This window comes from Lissotriton helveticus, chromosome 8, assembly GCF_964261635.1.
Source record: "Lissotriton helveticus chromosome 8, aLisHel1.1, whole genome shotgun sequence".
In the NCBI taxonomy this organism is placed as follows: domain Eukaryota; kingdom Metazoa; phylum Chordata; class Amphibia; order Caudata; family Salamandridae; genus Lissotriton; species Lissotriton helveticus.
Genome location: NC_136069.1, coordinates 1,256,476,429 through 1,256,498,806, shown reverse-complemented (window position 1 = coordinate 1,256,498,806; position 22,378 = coordinate 1,256,476,429).

The following is a 22,378-nucleotide window of genomic DNA, read 5'->3' as shown; positions in this document are numbered from 1 at the left end:
TGCCGTAGCTGCAATCTTTTCATTCTAGCATGAGAATAGATGGAAGCACAATGATAACTGTCATTGCTTCATGCCAAAACAGCACAGCATTGCCAAAAGGCTTTCCCCTTAAGTACTCCTACAAGTTAGATGTAAAAAATATTCTGTATGCTCAAATTCCAGGAGTATTGGATAGAGTAATACCTAACTTTGATTGCAGATTAGATTTAATTTTAGCGCAAGCGAGGGTCGGGGTTCTGGGCACGCAGGATTATAGAGACAATTTCTTTACTGAAACAATGCTATTGGTGGCCAGGTTTAACAAAACAGGCAAAAGCATTTTCCTTAAGTGTAACATCTGTCAGCAGATGAAAGGTTCCACCGCAGCACGTCCAGCGCAAACTTCAGTACTAATATCAGACGGACCACTTGCTTGTGTATATTTGGACCACTGCGGCCCCTTACATTCTGACGGGGCTTAAAAGTAGATCTTGGTGGCAGTGGATTCATGCTGTAGATTCCTGTGGGCCTCAGTGCTCAGCTGACCCTCGAACTGTTATAAAAGATTTGCAAGTCTTCATAGGGACATACGCAGTTGGCACATTATATTCTGACTGTGGCCCCGCGTTTAGCTCAAAGACTTACAAGGAAGCCATGGGAAGTTTCGGTGTTGCATTGCAGTGCTCCTCTCTGTACCATCAAGAGGGAAATTTGGTAGTGGAGAGGAAACACTGGGACTTAAAGCAATCTTTAGCAGCAAAGGTATTAGGTTCAGATGATAGTTGGGTCAATAACCTTTATGGGGTCCAGAGGGCACTTAATAACATGCCAAGACGTTCCCTTGGAGGTATCACCCCTTACAAAGTCCTATTTGAGTCGAGAATGTGGGTACCTGACCTCAATTGTGGCAGTGCAGTGGCGGATGAAAAACCAGTTTTTACAGGAACTCAATTAATTCCGGGCACTATAAATCAAAGTCCAAGTAAAATGCACCGCCACTGGGGAAGGAAAATCAGTCATGGCAAGACCTGCTTGGATCCCAAAGGTCGGGGATCTAGTCAGAGAAAAGCTAGTGGACAAGAAAGAATTTGAGCCATTATACAGAACACCTGTACCTGTCCTGGCTGTCGAAGGAACAAGAACAGTACTCCTTCAGCACCTTGCCGGCAAGAAAGAAACCTCTCGTGTTATTTATGAACAATGGCATACACGAACGTTTCATGACTACAGTAATTGCATTTAATGTAATGTAATTTTTCGCTAGATTGGTTTTTGTTTGCATTTTACGATTTAGTTTGTCAGTAATTGTCACTTCTGTGCTAGTTAGATGCCACTCGAGATTGCACCACGTAGCTGGGTAGTTCATCTAAGCAGATTATCCTGTTCCAATATGGCCGAACCCATTTGTTACCTCAGCCTTAGTCCGTCTTCACTTCTTAGAGCACTACGCACACACAACGCTTTATCAACAGCGACGGGCTGGTCCCGCGTTTATCCACTTTGAGGTTACTACGGACGTATACTTGTATTAGCGGTAAGTTGATAACATCGCTATTATCGTGGGGGCTAGTAACAGGTCATGTTTGCATTTAAGAGCCGTTTAGGAGTGATTACGAACTGGATGAAAACTTTTAGGTAACCGCATGGTTTATCCTTTGCTACTATGCAATACTCACCATGTTTTACGTGTGGCATACTGGTTTTGATCATTTAGCCTAACTATGCATACAAGAACATTACGCTATGGGTTATAATATGTTTACTTCTCGTAGCTTTTATTTAAACTAATGAGTTGTTTCCCAGATTAATTTTTTTATACTAACTGTTATGTTTTCAAATGTACTGCATGCCAACTGTATGCGAGATCTGTAATTTGTTTGATAGAATGATGGACCCTCATTTATACATATTATTCCAACAGATTCCCCTGACGAAGTACCTGTTATGGGTACGAAATGCATTGGGAAAAGCTCTACAAATCTATATGGATTTATGATCTTGATATATTTCACGATGTGAATTTCAACATTGAGAATTGAGGAAATAAATCAAATGATAATTTGAATTTGATGAACTGATTATTATTGGTCTTACATGATTTGCAACAAGAGATAGATCGCAGTGTCGATCCAATACAGCAGCGCCCAGAGGGTCGCTCCCAAGGTAAAGGGAACGCTTCTTTCCAAATATTGGTTGTCACACCTGATGTTCGACTAGGTGATACCTCCGTGGCATGCTGCATTCTCACAACCGTTCAAAATCAAGCCTGTGCCCAACCGCCCCCTTTCAAACAATAGCATTCCAGCAGTTCCAGGTCCTGACAGAATAGTTTAGGCCAGAGTTTCATATGATGTATTTGGTCCCACTGAACTTTTAAAAATACTATATGTATTCAAAATGTCTTTAAATGATTTCATCACCTCCAGTACATACTCTGATGATTGGAATTGTGAAACTGTTAATAGTATGTTGTCTAATGTAGAACTATCTGCAGCATTAATGAAAAATAAAATGTTTGATGACTCGTCTGATTTTGATACCATTTACTGTTACCAACGTTTTAGTCATCACTTTCTGCATAAAACAAGTGCACCCCTTAATGTTTTCCTATTTCACAATGGGAACATTGCCCAACACCACCTAATGGTAGTTCACAAACGTTTGCACAAAAGTTTGCTTATTTTTCTGGATTTAATGCATCAGATCCAAACTCATATTATTATAAGCTTGCACCTACATCTGCAAAGATAAGTATGCTTAATAACACGAAACAGACATACTATGCATCCTTTATTGCCCAACAGGGTTTCGACTTAGGGAAAGACACTATAGACATAAAATCAGTCTGGGATACTAAGGAATGGCAGGTTCAGGGAACTGAGGCACTATTTACAGCATTTAAATACTAATTGTTAACCAGGCAAGAAACCAAAGAACCGGGTGCTCAACTAAAGTATGGGGCACTGTAAAAGTACAGGAATTAGTAATTGTTGGTGCTCCAAGGGGAGAGTGGTTGGTTACCAATTCAACCTCATAGATCCCCACAGCAGAGGGGATATGACAGAAACAAAAGGTCAGTCCTGAGCACCCAATGGGTTAATGTTTTGAGTCCAATCAATTTGAGAAAGTCTTTATGTGTTGTTCCACGTTCCAATTCTTTATTCAGGTATCCTGTATTCACAATTCAATCAGGTAGTATTTACAAGACACAGCTTGATGCAATGGTACATTCACAAAAACCAGCCAACACGTGTTTCATCGTGTGTCATAAGACACAATTGATTTCTTCAGGACTGTAAACACAAGAAAACAATTACTTAAAAATTCTATCCCAGAGAAGAAATATGTCCAACACCCGTGAGTGAACCTCAAAAGGTGTCCATCACCCAAAGCATGAAGAATGTAGGAACAAAAGAAAGCGGAACCATCATCGCACTCAATTTGTGATGAAAAATAAGGAAAGAGGATTCAGAAGGAAACCTGTAAAGTACCCAAGTCTCAGAAACCATTGACAGTCTCTAAATCATCAACTGATAAATTGGCCAGTTCACTACACTATTCAATCTGGATGGATTGCCATAATAAAAGAAGAGTATATGAAAACCTGTAAGTGTAAATACAACCAGTTATCCAGTTTCATTGAAGGTTTATAACAAAAAAAATATTGTATACAATTTCAAACAGAAAGAATCACCTTCTAACTTGCTAAATAAATCCTTGCAAGTAAAGTAGGTATATGATGTTCGTAAGACTATTTTCACTGTATCAAGTCTTCCATTTGCTATAAACAAAAAAAAAAGAGAAAAATATATATATAGCCACCCGGGCTAACATTAGTACAGGAGCCATCATTAAGTTTCATGATTTATTCAAATCGATAATTAGTGTACTAATTGAGAGCCTAAATGCTCACCTCATGATGTGCATGGTGCAACGCCAAGTATATACTGAATAGTGCACAACACAAGCATCAAGGTATAGATGTAAGTAATATAAAGTTGTAAAGAAGATCACGAGTTTGTGACCTAAAAAAGGAAAATATACCAATGTCAGAATAACAAGTCACAACATGCTCTAGTCAATGCTACACTGCCAAAGCACCCTCCATATAATTTGTATATTAAGGGAGATACTCCAACATTGCTGCAAACTGAAACAGCATTGATTTATTAGAAGGCATTGGTAGTTCTAATAATTAAAAAATTAATATTGCAATAATGCTTTACCCTTTGTCATTCTAGAGAATTAACAGCAAGTAAAGTGACAAAAGATAAGAACCCGACTCCCTGCCAATATCAATAGATCAGAGTAATCATATCTCGGGTAAATATGGTACTATTAGCCCAAGATTAAATTTAAATTGGTCTTATAACTCATCCAGTTTGATTAACTCTTCTGATAAATGTGGTTTACATTTTTATTTATTTATGTCTAATGCCATATTTAAGTTGTGTCTCATCGCCCTCACCGCCTCCTTATTTCTTATGACAATGCGGTGAAAAGTCCCCATTTATCAGATCTTTTCCTTCACTCTTCTTTGAGCCCTTAAATGATAACTTTATCACAATGTAAATTACGGTGTAAAAGGTTGATTCTCCTGACCTCTGGGCAACGTAATAGATGGGCTTGTATGTGGAATTTCTAACACATTCACATTGATTTCTAATGATACAAGTAGCATTTTGCTTGGTTATGCTGAATATGAACCTAATGTCTGTATTCCGTGTGGTATGTTAGAACCTTCTTCCCTTTCTAAGATGGCAGGATCTTCCATTTAGATTACAGGAACCTGTGGCAGTTTGTCACATGGTGCGGTCATAAGTACGAGTATTGTATTTCTTCTCACTAAGTTAGGGAGACATACTGCAGTAGGGGAGCATTACTTATTACTGTGCATTGTTTCACAATACAGGTGTTTGAAGTTTGTCTATTTTACTTATGTTATCACCATTGTGAACTAGTCTGGGGTTACTTCATAACCGCGATGAGGGTAGAAATGTTATATGATGGTACATTGGATACCGCTCTATGGAAATTCTTTGAACACATTTTAGCTGGCGAATATACATTGTACGTAACACATGAGAATAGGATTGGATCCCAGAACTAGGGGTGTAATATACTATTCCAAGATGGCGTACACGCATTTTATAGTTAACACGTGGATTCTGATCATGTGACTTAGTAGTGTGTATCCATTTTGACTCCAAGATGGTGCCCATGGTGCACATAAATTGGAGGAATTTCCTATACAGGGAACACTCACAGGTACAGTAAGAAGTTACGCTCGCTCCGTTGATAATTTTCGGCTAACATTTGGGAGGTTGACATATTGATGGTGGGTAGAGACATGGGCTTTTTAATAGTTGGGTTTAGAATTTTGATACCCAGTCAAAATTAGCTTTGTTCTCTTCCTAATCAGGACTTTTCACCGCACTGTCATAAGATATTAGGAGGTGGTGAGGGCGATGAGACACAACTTAAGTATGGCATTAGAAATAAAAAAATTAAAATGTAAACTGCATTTGTCAGGAGAGTTAATCAAACAGGATGAGTTATAAGACCAATTTAAATTTAATCTTAGGGCTAATAGTACCAAGTTTACCAGAGATATAATTACTCTGGTCTATTGATATTGGCAGGGAATCTGGTTCTTAACTTTTGTTCACTTTACTCGCTGTTAACTCTCCAGAATGACAAAGGGTAAAGCATTATTGCGATATTATTATTTTAATGATTAAAGGGATGCGAAATAAACAATGTTGGGCATTGAAAAATTAGACCAATTGCCCTTTCACCGTGGCAGAGGCACTGTCCACAGAATGGTTAATTCATAGCCATATAACATTGCCAGTAACAACTTTCCAGTTTCAGTATTACCTAGAACACCACCAGGTAGGCAGGTATGGAGCAATGGGTAGCGAATACATCCATGAATCTTGGGAGTTACCGTATAGATTTAGATGAAAGTACAGGGACATTGAAATGTTTCTCAGTGGTACAGACTGCAGGAATTCTTTGGTTAGATCTCTAGTGTGCCAGGGTATTATGCTTCATGGGGCCTATAATGGTTCAGTAGCAAACTAATCCTTGCATTTAAAGTGTTCCCCTGCTGCCATGATTAATCCAGTGTTCAGGCTGCTCTCAAATGGGAGTTAGTTAATGCTGAAAGATCAAGGTTGTTGTGGGATGCTTCCAGGCATCGCATATCTAGTAACAGTCAGTTCCAGGGTTACTTGTTGTGTGCAAGTATTGTTTACACCGACCCACACAGTAAGGGAGGTGCCGTTATGAGCTTCATTGAATGTTTGCTTTATATGGTTTGATACTCTGAACCGAATGAAAGCCATGCTTTTACAGAAAGATGTGCCATTAACCTCAGCCCGAGAGACTTTTGATCTTCAGGTTGCAAGTTCTTCAGCTAAGATACAGGCACTAACTGCCCTTTCCATTTAGGAGAAATGGTACAGCGTATCTTTAACATGGCTGATATGAAGGGTATAGTACAATTATGTAAGCCCATCGGTTCTGGACTGTAAAGCACCTTTCAGACACTCTTCGGAGTGAATCCAGCTTTTATACACTCTGAATTTGGAAGCATTTTTGGAGGGTTTCCTCTAATCCTGCTACTGGTAGTGGGGAACCTGATTTAAATTAATTGTTTCTGCTACGTAATGGACGTACCAGTCACCAAGGAGATGGAAAAAACGCTCTTGGAGCAACGTTACTGTGATCGCATGGTACTCCATCTGGGCACACCTTGACTTCAGGACCTAAGCAAGTCTTGGTTCCTATCATTCCAACCAGTCAGAATTGAGTGTGTTTTGCCTGTTCTGCTGACATGAATGCATGTTGGATCTCTGTCTAATACTTCCATCGGTTGCGCCACCAGACGTAGATGTATTACTGGACCTGTTAATGGCCCACGTACTGCAGTGTCCAAAGCGTATTCACAAGTTGATGTCAGTATTCTTAATGCCACCACGGAATGCTTCAGCTCCTGTTGGATTGGAAACCAGCTCTACGACAGGCACACCGGCTTTGGATATTTCAAACACTACATCAGGATCAGCTGTTGGAACTGAAGAAAATCATCTTTGCTCGATTGACCTGATCTGTGAGGTGTTGCAGGGACCATCGTCTGCAAAGGAAAGCAGCAGTGATGTTGCGTCTCCCACACAGGACACATAACCTTTCTGCTCTCTACGTGCTGGGAAGAATTTGGCCTTTTTCCAAAACAAGTGAAATTGGAATTTCAAACAAACATTTTTTTCTTCTATACTGTTACTGGTTACAATGGCTTTCAGACTCTTTCAGTTGCTCCAACCATGCATATGAACATATTTTAAGGAACTTATAGGACTTTTAACATATATAATGAATCTATAGACTTGTTAGGCACTTTTAATATACTTTTTATACATTATTATTCTCAAACTTTTTAACAATGTATTACGATTAATTAGTTGAACATTCGCTTTTAGTATATCGTCCAGTCGGATGAGGAGTGGGTGTTATGTTTTGTAATGTACCCCAATATAGGCCTGGGTATACGCCTAACCATTAACCTACATTTTCACGGCCACTGTATAACATCACTGTTTCTGGTGTTGACCTTTTACCTAGTTAAGGTGCTGCATAAATGTTGTGTGGTTTTCCTAGAAAACTGGCCTCATTTATTATGCATGAGGATTTTAAGAATCACAGCAGTATTACCATCTTTTGCATAATACCTATGTATAAGGGTCATCCCTTCCGTGATCCTTGGCTGACATGACACAGCAAGGTAGAATCCCTGGGGGTACCTTTCGTGTATATATACACCATATCTTTGCCAGGGCAGGCAGAGGAGAAAGGCTTCCATGCTGACACATTGATGCGAGACGCTGAGGTTCCTGCATGCAGAAACTCAAGCATGCAGTGGTCTGACCTGACATCCCTCGTGGATGTCCATCTCAAGAACAAGACGGGGTCCTTCATTCTCACACACCAGGTAATGGGGTTGGCGCTATCCTAGGAGAATTCTTGTCTCTACACCTACAGACATGCTAGGTACACTATCAAGTCTGACGTTTTCCATAAAGTTAGTTGTTGAATGTACTTAGAGAAACGTTGGGTGTTCTAGGTCTCCAAATGCTGTAGGAACATCCAGAGACAGCATTATTTCCATCCTAAAAAGTCTTAAAAGATACCGATTGGGAGAGGTGGCTCACCGAAACTGGAGTGGTACCAGCTCCTCGACTATGGCTGGAGGATTTTTAGAAGCATAGCTCAACCCTAGCTTAGAGCTTTATTGGGATGCTATAACTATACCAAGGGATAGGAAGCTCCTCTTCCAACTCAGAGCAGGTGCCCTACCCCTTAGAGCTCTGACTGGTAGGTGGGACGGTCCGTCTATCAGCAATTGTCCGGCATGTGGAGTACATAAAGAAACAACTGGCCATTTTTTATTTGCTTGTTCGGCCTATGCAATACCAAGACGCATCTGGTTAACTCCACTGTGTAAGTCTTTAGGTACTACTAGTAGTACTGAAGCCTTAGGAATCATACGCACTAGCACTTTACTCCCTATATCAATACCTACTGCCAAATATTTAGGATGGGCATGGATTGTTAGACAGAAGTTCCTCGATCACTGAATATGTCTTCTTTGTAAATTATCATTGATCTGGTAAGATAATGTACTAAATGAGTATCTGCATTCTATATGGATTTTTATGATGTAATTATACTATGTTTTTTAAATTATTTGTTTGTACATCAAATATTAACTAGTTTTATCCTTTCTGTAATACAATGGAATTTTTATGCTTTTATGAGTGAACCTCGAATAAAGAAAATTAAATTTGATTTGCTAGGTACACTGAGGCACATCTAGTTAGGGTTGCATAGTAGGAGTATTCATTATTATTGTTGTGTATTTATATGCCTGCCTATATTCATTGTTTTAGCACTAAGATAGAAATCTACCATGCACTTACTCTGTTGGAGCTTATAATCATTTATATCTGATTCTGTATTATGGTTGTTTCAACACACCTATTTTACACTAGAATGATGCTGGTTCAATAAATACTTATTGAAAATGTCCCCATTGTTTATTCTGTGTATTTCTCTTAGACAAAGTGGGCATGATTGACTGAGCGAAAAGTACTGTACTGTTTCCACGATCCCTGATGGGACAGGGTTATCATGTTCAATAGTTGCCAGGGACTATTTTCTCCTTGGTAAGAGGAGTTTACAGTGGCACTGTGAGCTAGCTAGGTACACAGGCGTACATACCCGTTGGGGGTGTCTGGAATCAGTTTGGACATCAATCGCACAGTTTATGTTGTCTAAATGCACATATCCTATATAAATGTATAGGAACTACACGACAGTGGTATGAGGTAAGACGACTGCCCCACTCCCCAATATGTGACCAAAGTCGCCAATGCAATTAAGGGTGGGCAGAGCGCTCCGCTCCGCCTGCGAAGTGTGCAGAGTTTTTCCTACTCCGCGCTCCGCGAAGTAGGCAGAGTAGGCAAAACTCCGCGCACTCCGTGGTGGGGCAGAGTTAACCAGCCCCTGCCTCCCATCAGCCCTATTAACAATAATTATACAAGCTTTAAAAACACAATATAAAGTATTAAAACGCCTTCCTTGAGCTGCAGCATCCCCAGGCTGCCCTCTTCTTCCATCGTGACTTCTTGATAACAACTGCACATGCACGGGCGCCCGTGCATGCCCATTTCTGGCAAGAAATCGGGGTGATTAAGTGAGCTATTGCCCAGAGTCACAGGGTGCTGAGCTGAGCTGCCACTGGTCCCGGGGATCGAACCATGAGCCCGGGGGCTCGGAAAACAGGGGAGTCCCAAAACGCAAAATCCCTCTGCATTTTCCATAGACTTTTTAAGACAAGGCTGTAGCCAAAAACTCTTTAATGGAATTCCACCAAATTTAGCAGGAGGCTAGATCTTGGCACACAGATTGTGCTTTTTGTGATTTGATGCAAATCTGTTCAGTAGTTTTTGAGAAATTAAGGTTTAGGCATAATTTTGTATCTTAACGCTCAGGTCCTGGGTGTGTGAGGGTATGTGTGAGTGGGTGTGTAAGTATGTGGTGACTGTATGAGTGCATATATGACTGGCTGCCCATTTATGTGTGCAGAGATTTCCACCTGTCAATCTCACTAAAGGAGAGGGAAAATGGATGCTTTTAAGCATAGTAGAACTTTGCGACTGCCCACAAAAATGGTTCCTTGTGAGCATTTACAAAATCCTCTCCTTTCCTTTTCCACCCTGGGAAAGGTTGGATGGCATCAATGCTTTCCAGGGTGAAAAGAAGAAGGGATCACCTCCATATTTATTGAGGGTTGGGGGGTTGGACTTTCATTATGGGACAAAATATTTTTCATGATGAGAAAAGAAAAGGAGTTCCTATTCCCCTGATACACTATGGAGAACTAAGAGGCTGATTACGATGGTGGTGAATCTGCCACTGACAGGCTGTTGGTGGTGGGTTCACTGACATCGTGAGGCCATTTCCCACCCACCATATTATATTAGCGGGCTGTACCATGGCGGTGGGAAACTCTAACTGTCACACATCCGACGAGCTCCTTGAGCCTGCCGGTGGTGCAGAGGCCTCCCAATCCCTGACATGGCACTTGTGCCTACCATGCACCACCGTAGGGATCACAATGGTCCATCCCCACCATGGAAAGGCTGGGGTGAACTTTAGGGGCCCGTAGCGGGCTCTTTCGTTAGGGGGTGGGGGGCACATATGGTGCCCCACAACATCTCCATGCACCATGTGGCTGGCACTGCATGGTTCCTGCCACGTAGTGCAGGTGAATGTGAAATGTGCTGTTTTTACACCCACCGCAATGTAAAATATGGGAGGTGTGACCGCCGTGGTGATGGTCGCATTATCATCAGCCCTGTAGGACTGCCGCCTTGTAGGCAGGTGGTCCCACTTCCCAATACTGAAGTCCGTCCGCCATTGTAATCAGCCCCATGGTAAGACTAGGATCCAATGGGAATGTCATCTGATCTTCTGAGAAGTATAGGCAAAAATCTCCACCAGGTGCAGCTTTCAAGAGGTTTTTCTTATCTCACTTTCTATATGAATGGGGCCTAGATTGGGGGCTAACTTCCGAGCATCATATTCATCACATGTTTTCTACATTTGTGTGTTGCGTGGGTACCAGCCTTGTTTTTCCTGGTTGCTGACCATGAAATGTTCTGTCCACTATTTAATGCCTAGATTACTTACCTGTAATCTTCATTACTCTAATTCTTCCTTTCTCAGCCCCGTACTTACGACTTTCCAACCCATCCTGAATGCCTTCAACAACAGTGTGATAGAGGGCTTTATAACACAGGAGGAGCCTTTGGAGGCAGTGGAGTTTATAGGATGACTGTCACCATCTATGGAAACGGACAAAAGCTTGGGAAGTGGTGTCCGTTTTGGGGAATGGAGGATAAATTCTCAATGAGTAAGGAATGGAAGAAAATGAGGAGGTAATGTGATATTAATACAATTGAGTAATTCAGTAACTAATTCCGAACACTCTGAATTAGTGGATTGCAATACATGTGGGCTACCCCTTTTAATGTTTTTATTGCATTTCCAAGCCACTCTAAATGAGTACCTCATACTACTAATGGCCTCATTGTTTCGGTATATAGTGGATTATGGAATAATTCATAATCACAAGGGGAGCCTCTTTGGAATGGCACAGCCTCTAACAGCCTACAGCGAGAATCGATGAACCTTGTTAATGATTTAGCATTACTTCACCGCAAAACAGAGAATTATGCCTTCAAACCATTAGACCAGTCCCATATTATATGTATATTTGATTGTGTCAGAAACATCGGTTTATAACTTTGTAGCAGAAACAGTGGTAAAATATTTTGAAGCGCTTTATGAAAAAAATGGCGTTGAATACGGATGATGCCATTGGAGTGCAATTTTAAAACGTGTAATGGGATTTTCCTATGATTTAATTTTGCAGCAAGATGGTTGCAGTGTTTGCACCAAGCTGTAAAGCTGTCAGCATCACAATCTGTGAGTGATAGCTTTATTAAAGTCACATAATTGAAGCAAATAAAGTAGTGCACATTAGAAAGGGAAGTTCTTTCAGGTGCTCTTAAGGAGCATTGACTTGACAGGGCTCTCTGGTGATGAATGGTGAGGATAATGTGTGTTAAATCAATAACGACTGGAGTAAGTAACGTCACATTGCATTCCTAGACATCCCGCATATCCTGGCTGAATTTAAATTGTTCAACCCTCTCAGTAAGTACTGTTATCTTGCGCTACCATGCTTTTCCAGAAATTGTAATCACTTCCAAAATATCCATAATTTTTTTATTGTTGCCCCTAAAATACTGGATTACACTTACCCATTTATAATGTCTCGGTTACATGCTTAAGTAAAGTATTCTGTTTTTTTAGAACAGCGTGTAGTCTCTGAAATACTAGTGGGTACTGAATGTCACCTATCATAGAAGAGGGATCATGGTAGATTGCAAAAGAAAATGAATCATGTTCAATTGTGTAAACTAAATTATTCAAAATAATTCCAGACTGATTCTTTCAAATAATTCAAGTGACATCTTTGCTGCATATTTTAAACCAAACTGTGTAGCAATGTGAAATTCCGATAAAAGAAAATAAACTATGAACAAAAAAGGAGAGATAATGTCATATGAAAGTTTTACGTCAGAGACTAAATTGTGGTGTGCATCAGGGACTACAGGATAATGTGGTGCAGGGGAACACGAGTTAATATTTACTATGAGTTCTGAGGGACTCAGTACCAGAGGAGTATTTAAAGTTGTTCAGGGAAGTAGAGGGAGAGCTACCTCGGGGGAGCACAGGATGATCTGCCTCAGGAGAGTACTAGGTGATACCCATCAGCACTAGCTTATGCATCTTGGGCAGTCATGTGTTATGCATCCGAGATAATTTTGTGATATACAATGCAGAGGTAAAGCGCTGTGTGCAATGTGGGAACACAAGAGATGTGTAGCATGGGGCAAAAGATGATGTACAATGGTGATAAATGATGGTGTACACTAGATGGCACACGCTAGTGGGCAGCAGGTGGGCATAGGATTATACAGAGAGATCTCAAGTTGTCACATGTCAAACACACACAGCTCATCCAATGATTTTTTCCCTTTTCATTCTGGGGATTGTAATGTGTGCCATTCTAAACTCTAGTATTAGATTGACTATTTTGGATAAGTCACTCAAGCCTGACATTTTTGAAGACATGATAAAGGCCATTGCAGTCTTTGATTTCAATGCCTTTCAGAGATTTTTTTCTATAGAGAAGCCGCAATTTGTGCCTAAGCTCCATGTGAAAAGGGCATGCTCTGTACAGACACCCCTGTATACAGATAACCGATAGGCACACACCCACAAATGTGGCACAACTCACATACAGATTGTTGGAAATGGCCCTTTTTGTGGTGCTATCCCCAAACCTTTTGCTTCTTCCTCCCTTGTTTTGCCTGACCTGTGGTTGTTGGCAATAGGGCTCTGAACACTTTACCACTGCTGATCAGTGCTAAAGTGCACATGCACTCCCTGTAAATTATTACTGTGATTGGTTATCCATGATTGGCATATTTGTTTTACCGGTAAAGTCCCTAGTAAAGGGCATTGAGTGTGCCAGGGCTGGTAATTCAAATGCTACTAGTGGGCCTGCAGTACTGATTGTGCCACCCACACGAGTAGCCCTAAAATGGTGTCTTAGGCCTGCCACCGCAGTGCCTGTGCGCAGTCTGTGAACTGCCTTGTTGTCCTGGCCAGTGAAAACACTGACCAAGCCTGACCCTTCCCTTTTCTTACACATTGGACACCCCTATGTTAGGCCCTGGGCAGGGCTCAGTGTATGTGAAAGGTAGGACATGTACTAGTGTGGGAGCCATGTCCTGATGGTGAAATACTGCCAATTTCGTTTTTCACTATTGAATGGCCCTCTTACCCATAGGATAGAATGGGGAATGCGGTGTCCCATGTGTACCTGCATATCTCCCCGTAGGAGCAAGATGGGAAGCTGAAGTCTGGTATCCCTGAACTCAGAATTTGATAAGACATCTTTTAGGAAGGATGGTTTTAAAATTCTGTGTTTGAACTAGCACTTTTAGAAAGTGGCTATTTTCCTGTTCATTACAAAACATACATGGGTGCTACTGGTCTAGTGGTGTGCGGCTATAGCAGGGAAAAGTGTGTTCATAAAGTGTTCATACATAGAGGGAAGGAAAACCCATCAGCCCACCCAATGACGGAGCATCATCATCTGGGATTTTTTAAAGCTGGTATCTACTAGGTATCTCACCGGTTGAAAACGCGAGGGTAATCCTAGTGTTGATCCACCAGTGATGGAAAGCCAAAAACGATGATGTGGTGGTGCTGGAAAATATTTGCAGTGCTGGGATAAGTGAAAGAGTGTGAAACTAAAATTGGCTATTATAAGGCTGAAAGCCAAATTTTATTATAGGGTCATTATAATGCCAAAACTAAAAACAGTGTGCAGATAGTATTGAAAAAATATTAACTATCAAATGGTGGAAGAGGTCGACATGTTTCAGCCATGAATGGTCAAAGAGGTAGACCAGAGGCTTTCTTCAGGACCTAGTTGTTTACACTACTGCAAATGATAAAACATACATGGAATGTTCCTACCATGTGGCAAATTCCGACGTGTAGGTGAATTTGTCCTTGGCAAATAATTTCCTTCCTGTAAGGTAAGCACATAGATATGTACACACCACAGATAAACATGATCATAACAAAAACACTACAACATATACATACAATAGCCACAGTATTTGACTGTCAATGTGAAAATGTCAACTCACCCAAAGATTCTTGGGGAAAGACCTCACGTCTCCTGGCGCTCGCTCAGGTGATGAGGCCCGCTCTACAATGAAATTCAAAAACGGTATGGATAGCTCATTATCATACCACTTGATAATTCTTTTGATTAACATTTTTAATGAACCTTGGTGCCAAAGTTGCGAACTGGACAGCAAACCATGAGAGCCCCCCATGTCCGATGTATGCCAGTGTGGTCAGTGTAACTATCATTCTCCCACCTGTTCGTGACTAGAATGAGAAAGAATTAAGGTATCAGTAGAAGAAGTTTGCAAGACCAAAAGCTCAAGTAGTCGCCCATGTGAGAGTCAAAGGGCTAGGATGCGGTAATATCTCAGTGCAGAAAAAGCCCGTGGTAGTGTACCCCTTGTAGAAAGTAAGCTCTGCTGGTGGATGACGAGGTGCGATCGTACTGCATAACCCAGAAGGTAAAAGGTTGCAGAAAGTCGTCTGTGAAACCGTCCACAGCGCCGCTGGCTCCTACCTGTCCATCGGTACCCCAGGCTTAAGCCATAGCTGAGGGGGAGGTACCGACGTCACAGGAAGGCAAGCTTAAATATCCGGTGGGCCCGCAAGCTCGTAAGTGATTGCGGACCCGATAGGGGCCTGTCTGGAGCCCGTTTCTGAAATGCGCATGCGTGGAATGTTGACGGCTGATGCTAGTGAAATGCCGGTGGCGGATCAAATAGAAACCACAGTCGTGGCATAATAGCACCATCAAGTACTTCCTGTTCCTATCTAGGGCACCCTAAGCCGCTTCCTGATTGAGTGTGACGGAATATACAGCAGCCAATCGAATGCTGTGCGGATTAGCTTAATGCTTGGGTGGCGCCCGTGAATGAATTCCGCATGTGTGTGTCGCAGGCAGACCAGATGGCAAACTGCAGTGTAAGCGTCTTTAGTGGAGACGTCCCACATAAGTATAACACAGCGAACCACTTGAAGATTGGATGTAACGGACCGTCAAATTTAGTGCTGTTAAAATAGACTCGAGACATATGTAGAGTGTCTCCTTTATCAAATGCAGGCCATCCATACACTGTTAGGCGTGGTGTAGCGCAAGTACTCAAATCGATTGTGAAACAGTCTATTCAGTTCCACTAGTAAACTATATGATAACGAATAAAGAAGGAGCGTAGGTCATGGCGATATGAGCCCTTCTCTGATTGGTTGTAATGCAATCAAACTGTATAAGGACTGCTGAGTTGCCGTGCCGGTTGTGCGAGTATAAACAAATACTCTCGAACCGGTTCGGACAATGTGTCCAATCCACTGCTATGAACCCAGTGCTAGTATGTTATTAAAAAGGACTGAATGTCCCCAAAAATGGAGGGGTATCGCTCCAAAGAAAACAGGACTCTCTACTGCCAACACCAGACCACAGCTCGATTGTTATAAGTAACATGAGGATGTTCAAAAATGTGGGGCAGAGGCCCAACAAACAACATAAGGTCCCTGTCCCAGCAGAAATCGACTAATGTCCAAGCAGAGATCGACTGATGTCCAGACCAAGCCACCACTAATGTTGCAGTGTGTTCCCGAGAGGTTCCTGATGCTGTGGTGCCACACACCACTAGACCAGTAGCACCCATGTATGTTTTGTAATAGATGGATGGGAGGATAGGTTGTAACTAGGTCTATTAATATTCATATCCTCTAAGACCCCGTTAAGTTTTGTATTGTATATTTTCCTGTTCAACCTTTCTCTGTGCCTCTGCCTGTTTGTGTATTGACTGTCTGGTTTGTGAGTGACAGGGGCTGGGGGTGGCTGTAGGAGGCTGTGGGGTCAGCCCTAGGCTGAATATACCTATCTACACTTAGATTGGTGGGAGGAGTTACACCTGGGCCTAAATAGAACTGTGCCTGCCTTCCACAATGCTGGCTCCACCTCCTGCGGTGCGTCTAATAACCCTGGCCCACACTCACAAAGAAAGATGACCTGCCCTGGCAGAGGGCACCCAGAACTGGTTGGGACTGGATCCTGGACCCCTCACACATGAAGAACAAAGACTTAAGGGGTATAAAGGTAAGACCTGAAACTCCTGTAATTTAGACAACTTCTGGAGTTAAAAGGAATCCCTGCCGAAGAAGATCAGCGAAAGAGACTGAGGAGGAAGACTGCCCTTGCTGTGTGATCTGGGGCTGACCTGCAGTTGCTGTTCTACAAAAGGGGGAGGACAAGGGAGTGTGCTGTGTCCCCATCTTGCAACAAGGACTTTGCTGTGTGCTTTGTCCTGAAAGAAGAACAAAATCTCCAAGGGCCTGAGGAGAGCTGGCCTCCTGTTTGCAACTCAGGGACACAAAAGTTGCATAAGATTTCCACTTGTGAATGCCCAGTGCGTGTGGCTGCACACTGACTGTGGCCCCATGAATTTTGCCCTGCCTGCCCATGTTGTATATCACTTGGTGTGCTTGTCGACACGCAGCCGGGTTCAGCATGGGGCCCGCCGTGCCACCACCGCGTATCACCTGAAGAGCTGCCCTGGCGCTTGAGAGTGCGTACCCGTGCACTACCCCAGGGCTTCACCACAGCTGGGGCCTGTCGTGAGGTCTGCTTTGCCTCAAGAGTAATCTGCGCCAGGACCGTGCCTTCAATGTGGTGTGCAACCCTGTGCGCAGTTGAAACACTGTGGGGAGCCTACGTTGTCCCAGAGTGCTTGTGATGATTTCTCTGCCACTGACCCGAGTCAGGAGAGTGTGTGCACGCCGTGAGCGGCCAGGAGGCTCTGTGTCAGTTTCACCGCGGGGCCAGGATCGCAAAGGAAAGCCGCGTTGGAAGTTGAGCCACGCTAGGAGTATATTTCTAGCAACCAGGAGGCTCGCTTCTGTGAAGCAGCTTCCAGAAGAAGGACAGCATAGGCGTCTCCTAGCAACCGGGGCTCCCTCAAGTGCAGTATAGAGGACAGAGCCGGACTGGAAGCCAGGGAGCGTCACCAAGAAGAGAGAAAGCTGCCCTGCCGCTGACAAAGTCTTCCCTTTGCATCCCAGAGGTAAAAGGGCTCAGATCTGTGCCCAGAGCAGGCGCAGTGAGCCTGTGTTGTAAGCACTACGGGCGGCCCACCTGAAAGCTCGCTCCCCCTCCTTGATTTGCAGTCCATGTCGTGGGGGCAATATTACGGACAGCGTCCTTCTGGCAATTTGAAAGACAGCGAGGGAAATATTTAAAAGCTGTGTCCCGCGCTGTTGTACAGGATGATTTAAAAAAAGGTGAAAGTGAACAAACAGAGGTTTCCCCTTCTGTGCTATGAGGAGGGCGAGTTTTGGCGCAATTCCGCGTGTTTATAACAGGGGAAATTGCTCAGAGGTGGCGCTACTGTAGTTCCGGCATGCGCACACGAGACAGCGGGGGCAATGGTGAGAAGGGAATGGAAAGGGAAGGAATTGTACCAGCGATTACTGCTTAGTCGAGCACCTTGTGGGGAAGGGATTTTCCCCATGCTGGCAACCCGAGTTTTGTAGTATCATGGCTCCCGTGTGCCTGTTCAGTCCGGGGTTGATTTATGGCATCTGTTCCCCAAGTTTGTGAATTGAACTGAGTGAGCACAAAGCGCATTACCAAGATGAACTGTGTGAGCACAAGGAGCAATACAGAAGTGAACTTTTGACTAAAAGAAATCAACGTGAACATTTTCCAAGAGACATTCTAAAGAAGGAGTACTTTATGTTTGTGCATTTTTGGGGTGTTTTTGATCTGATCTAAACTATAAATATGTATAAAGATATTGATATTTTTATAAACAACATGTGTGGTGTACATTTGTGGTGTTTCACTGTGTTACTGTGCATGTTAGTGCGAATACTTTACACATTGCCTTGGGGATAAGCCTGTCTGCTCATACCAAGCTACCAAGGGGGAGAGCAGGGGTTATCAAAAGTGTGTGTTTCCCCCTTACCCTGACTAGAGTGGTGGTTTCTGCCTGGCTTTGGAGCAAGCCTCGCCCAACCAGAAATCCCATTTCTAAGACAGATGCACAGGCAGAACTGGATAGCTATAAAAGTCCTGATGTGTGACAACTTTGGACAGTCCTGGGCTTTTCACCAGCAGTTGTTTTGTTTGGGAATTTCAAGCCTTTACTTTCAAAGTTAAACTCAAAACTGCATTCTCTAGAAGGGCAAATTTGGGCATTCTAAGCACCCAACAAGAACGCAGATTTTATTACACAGAAAGATGCTTTAGAGTGTGGCAGAGGGGCTGTCTCAGTTAAATTATTTTAGACATCACCAGCACCTAGTATTTATCAACAGACACTATTACCAAGAGAACAATGGTGGAGTGCAATAAAGAAGGAGGTCTTTTGAGGTAGTGTGGTCTGAGCTCACAACTGTGTGGGATTCAGTCAGTCAGAACAACTTTATTTTGAAAAATAAATCCCAGCGAAGATAAATGTAAATTCAGAAATACATTTCATTATTATAATAAACACAATCATTCAAGCATTAATCAAAAGCACTGCATAAAAAAGAATCTCATATAGATCTTAAAAACATTACTAAATGCTAATAGATAAAACTGGATAAAAATTTAAGAATATCAAAGCAGCCAATAGACTAAAGAATAGAATTAAAATCTTCATACACTGAATAATGAAAAAAACAATGGATAGTCATTCAAATACTGATGTTAGTGGCTGAAAATAGCGATACAGGTAAGAGTAGGATCACGCACACTAGTGTGTACAATTTATAAGTTTATCGCGTGCCTCCGGGGTTTCACTCTCTGGTCAAAGAGTGTATAAACAACAAATGAATAGCGTGTCCTAATTATTGAAAAGAGCGGTTGACGATGGCGTCATCACCGAAAAAGTAAGTGGATATCTCACACAAACCAACCCACAATCTCCGGTGATATACCTATTAACTAAAATCCACAAGAGTTTACATCAACCTCCCTTCAGACCCATAGTATAAACCAGAGGTAGCCTTCACAAACCTGCTGGGAAATCTTTGGATATATATTTATAAACATCTGTCTCGAACATGCGCACGTTTGTCAGAGACACCACGGATTTCATCTCCAAAATCAAGGAGATCACCTTTAAGGATGAAGAAGAGCTTTGGTTATGTACGATAGATGTTAAATCGTTGTACACTTCAATCCCACATGACCTGGGTATATCAGCCATTGAAAAGTCTTTATTACACTCTGATTTGAATTCCAACTTACAACTTTTTCTTATGCAGTTACTCAATTTCACCCTCTATCAGAGTTATTTTAAGTAGGACGATCAGTGGTTCCTGCAACTAACAGGTACATCGATGGACAATTGCGCTGCTCCAGCGTATGTGAATATTTTCATGCATAACTTTTAGGAAGAGCACATTTTAAATTCTGATCCTTGGAAAGAACATGCACTGATTTTTCTGAGATATATCGATGATATTTTTATCATTTGGAGAGGACCACATAACAAATTAATGATTGTGTTGAACGCTTTGAATAATATCAATGACAGGATTTAATTTACATTTGACGCACATCAATACACAATGACATTTTTGGATGTCCAAATCAAAAAAATTGCTAACAACTTGGAGACTTACATTTTTCGGAAAAACACTGACAGGAACAATTTGCTGCACTTCAACAGCTTTCACCAACAATCTCTTAAAAATCACCTTCAATATTCTCAACTGCTGCGAGTGAAACCTCTTGTATCTCAACCAGAGACATGCTTGAAACAAATGTATGCCATGCTTGACAGATTCACACAACGAGGATATCCTGCCAACATCTTAGAACAAGCCAAAACTCGCTGTGCCACCAAATCCCGGTCTGACCTATTGACAAAAACTCACAAAACAACTCAAAATTGGATGATTGTAGTATCCAAATTTTCGACTATGAGCAATAACGCTTCAAGAACACCATCAACAAACATTGGCCCATGTTGGCAATGGAACCAGACTTTAAAGGACTGTTCAGTCAAAAACCTATTTTTGCATACAATAGAGGCAGAAACTTGAAAGACGTACTCACTCAACCTGCCAAAAATATCACTATTGGTATATACAAAGATACCAGACCATGTCTCAATTGCAGTAACTGCAATAATTTAATGAAGGGTTCTTCAATGACTCATTCCATGAAAGGAACGAAAAAAAACCTTAAGGTAACCACTACTTGTGACACTACTAATGTTGTGTATCTCTTGAAATGTCCCTGTGGGTTGCCCTACCTGGGGAAAACTGAACGAAAAATCAAAACAAGAATCCATGAACATAAGATCAATATTAGAACGTATAACATAAAATCAACAGTGGCAGATAATTTTTTGGATAACCATCACAACATTAACCAATTGAAATTTCTCATGTTGGAAACAGTTGAAAAAATTGAAGGACGTAATAACAACAATCACCTCCTGCAGAGAGAAAATGATTGGATTAAGTCATTGTACTCTTTGAAGCCCCACGGCTTCAACAACAAAATGGAAATTTTGTGTTATCTCTAACCCTCTTTAGCATGTTCACTTTACCAGATTTTTGCTTTAGCAGAATATTTTCATGCTCCATCTATAATTCTGTTCCCTATTTTCATCCTTGTATTCTCCTTATTCTTCATATCACGGTTTTTCACTTAGCTTTCATTTTTTATCTTTAATATCCCATTCCTTACTAACCCTCATGTCGCCTTTTTTACATTGCGCATTTATCACACTGTTGTGGTGATATTTTCCCACCTGGCGTTTAACAACGCACTTTGAAGTTTCCAACTTTATCAGCAGTCCATGCGTGATCTCCTTTCCTATACTCTTCAGATCCGTTATGAACTTTTTGGTCGATACTTTCAGCTTGTATGTTCTATTTCAGCCTTCTATTTCTAGGTATACAACTTATTCATATGATTGCATTGTTGTTATTCTCTATTTCACATGGGTTGCACTGTTTTTTGCAGTATGTTCATGATGCACGCTGCACTTCCTTGTATATTGGCTATGAGACTTTCAACAACGCCAATGGGACACTCACATGTATATGTTTTAAGATGGCGCTCCGAATCATTGGATTTTACAACACCCAATCCTTACCCTCTTTTCACTTGTTATTACTATTGTTGATTAATACGCAATAGAACAGCTTGTCACAAACACCTTTTCCGGTTTGCAAGCGCAAGAAGCTTTGCCACAAGTAAGTTATCTAGCAGGCCCGTAACACTGTTTTCCATTCTTTTGTTTTGGGAATACGTTAGTTGTAATAATTATGTGCACGATTTTTGGATACATGCAGCTTTTTATCCTTGCCGGTTTTGGGACACATATTTATCATGCTTTTCAGCCTGTCACCTACATAAAATCAATTTAGCTGACCACAGGTTTTTATGATGGTGATGGTCTTTTGCTTCATGACATGACCGATTTAGACAGTAATTCTCCTTAATTTCATCACTTTAACTCAGTTTGATTTTATCACAGACATTCAAGCATGTTGTCACAGTACCCGTTAGTGGCACAATTTTATCATATATTTTCATTTGGTTGATCGTTTCCTCATCTTACCTTCGCTTATTGATTCTTGCAGAACT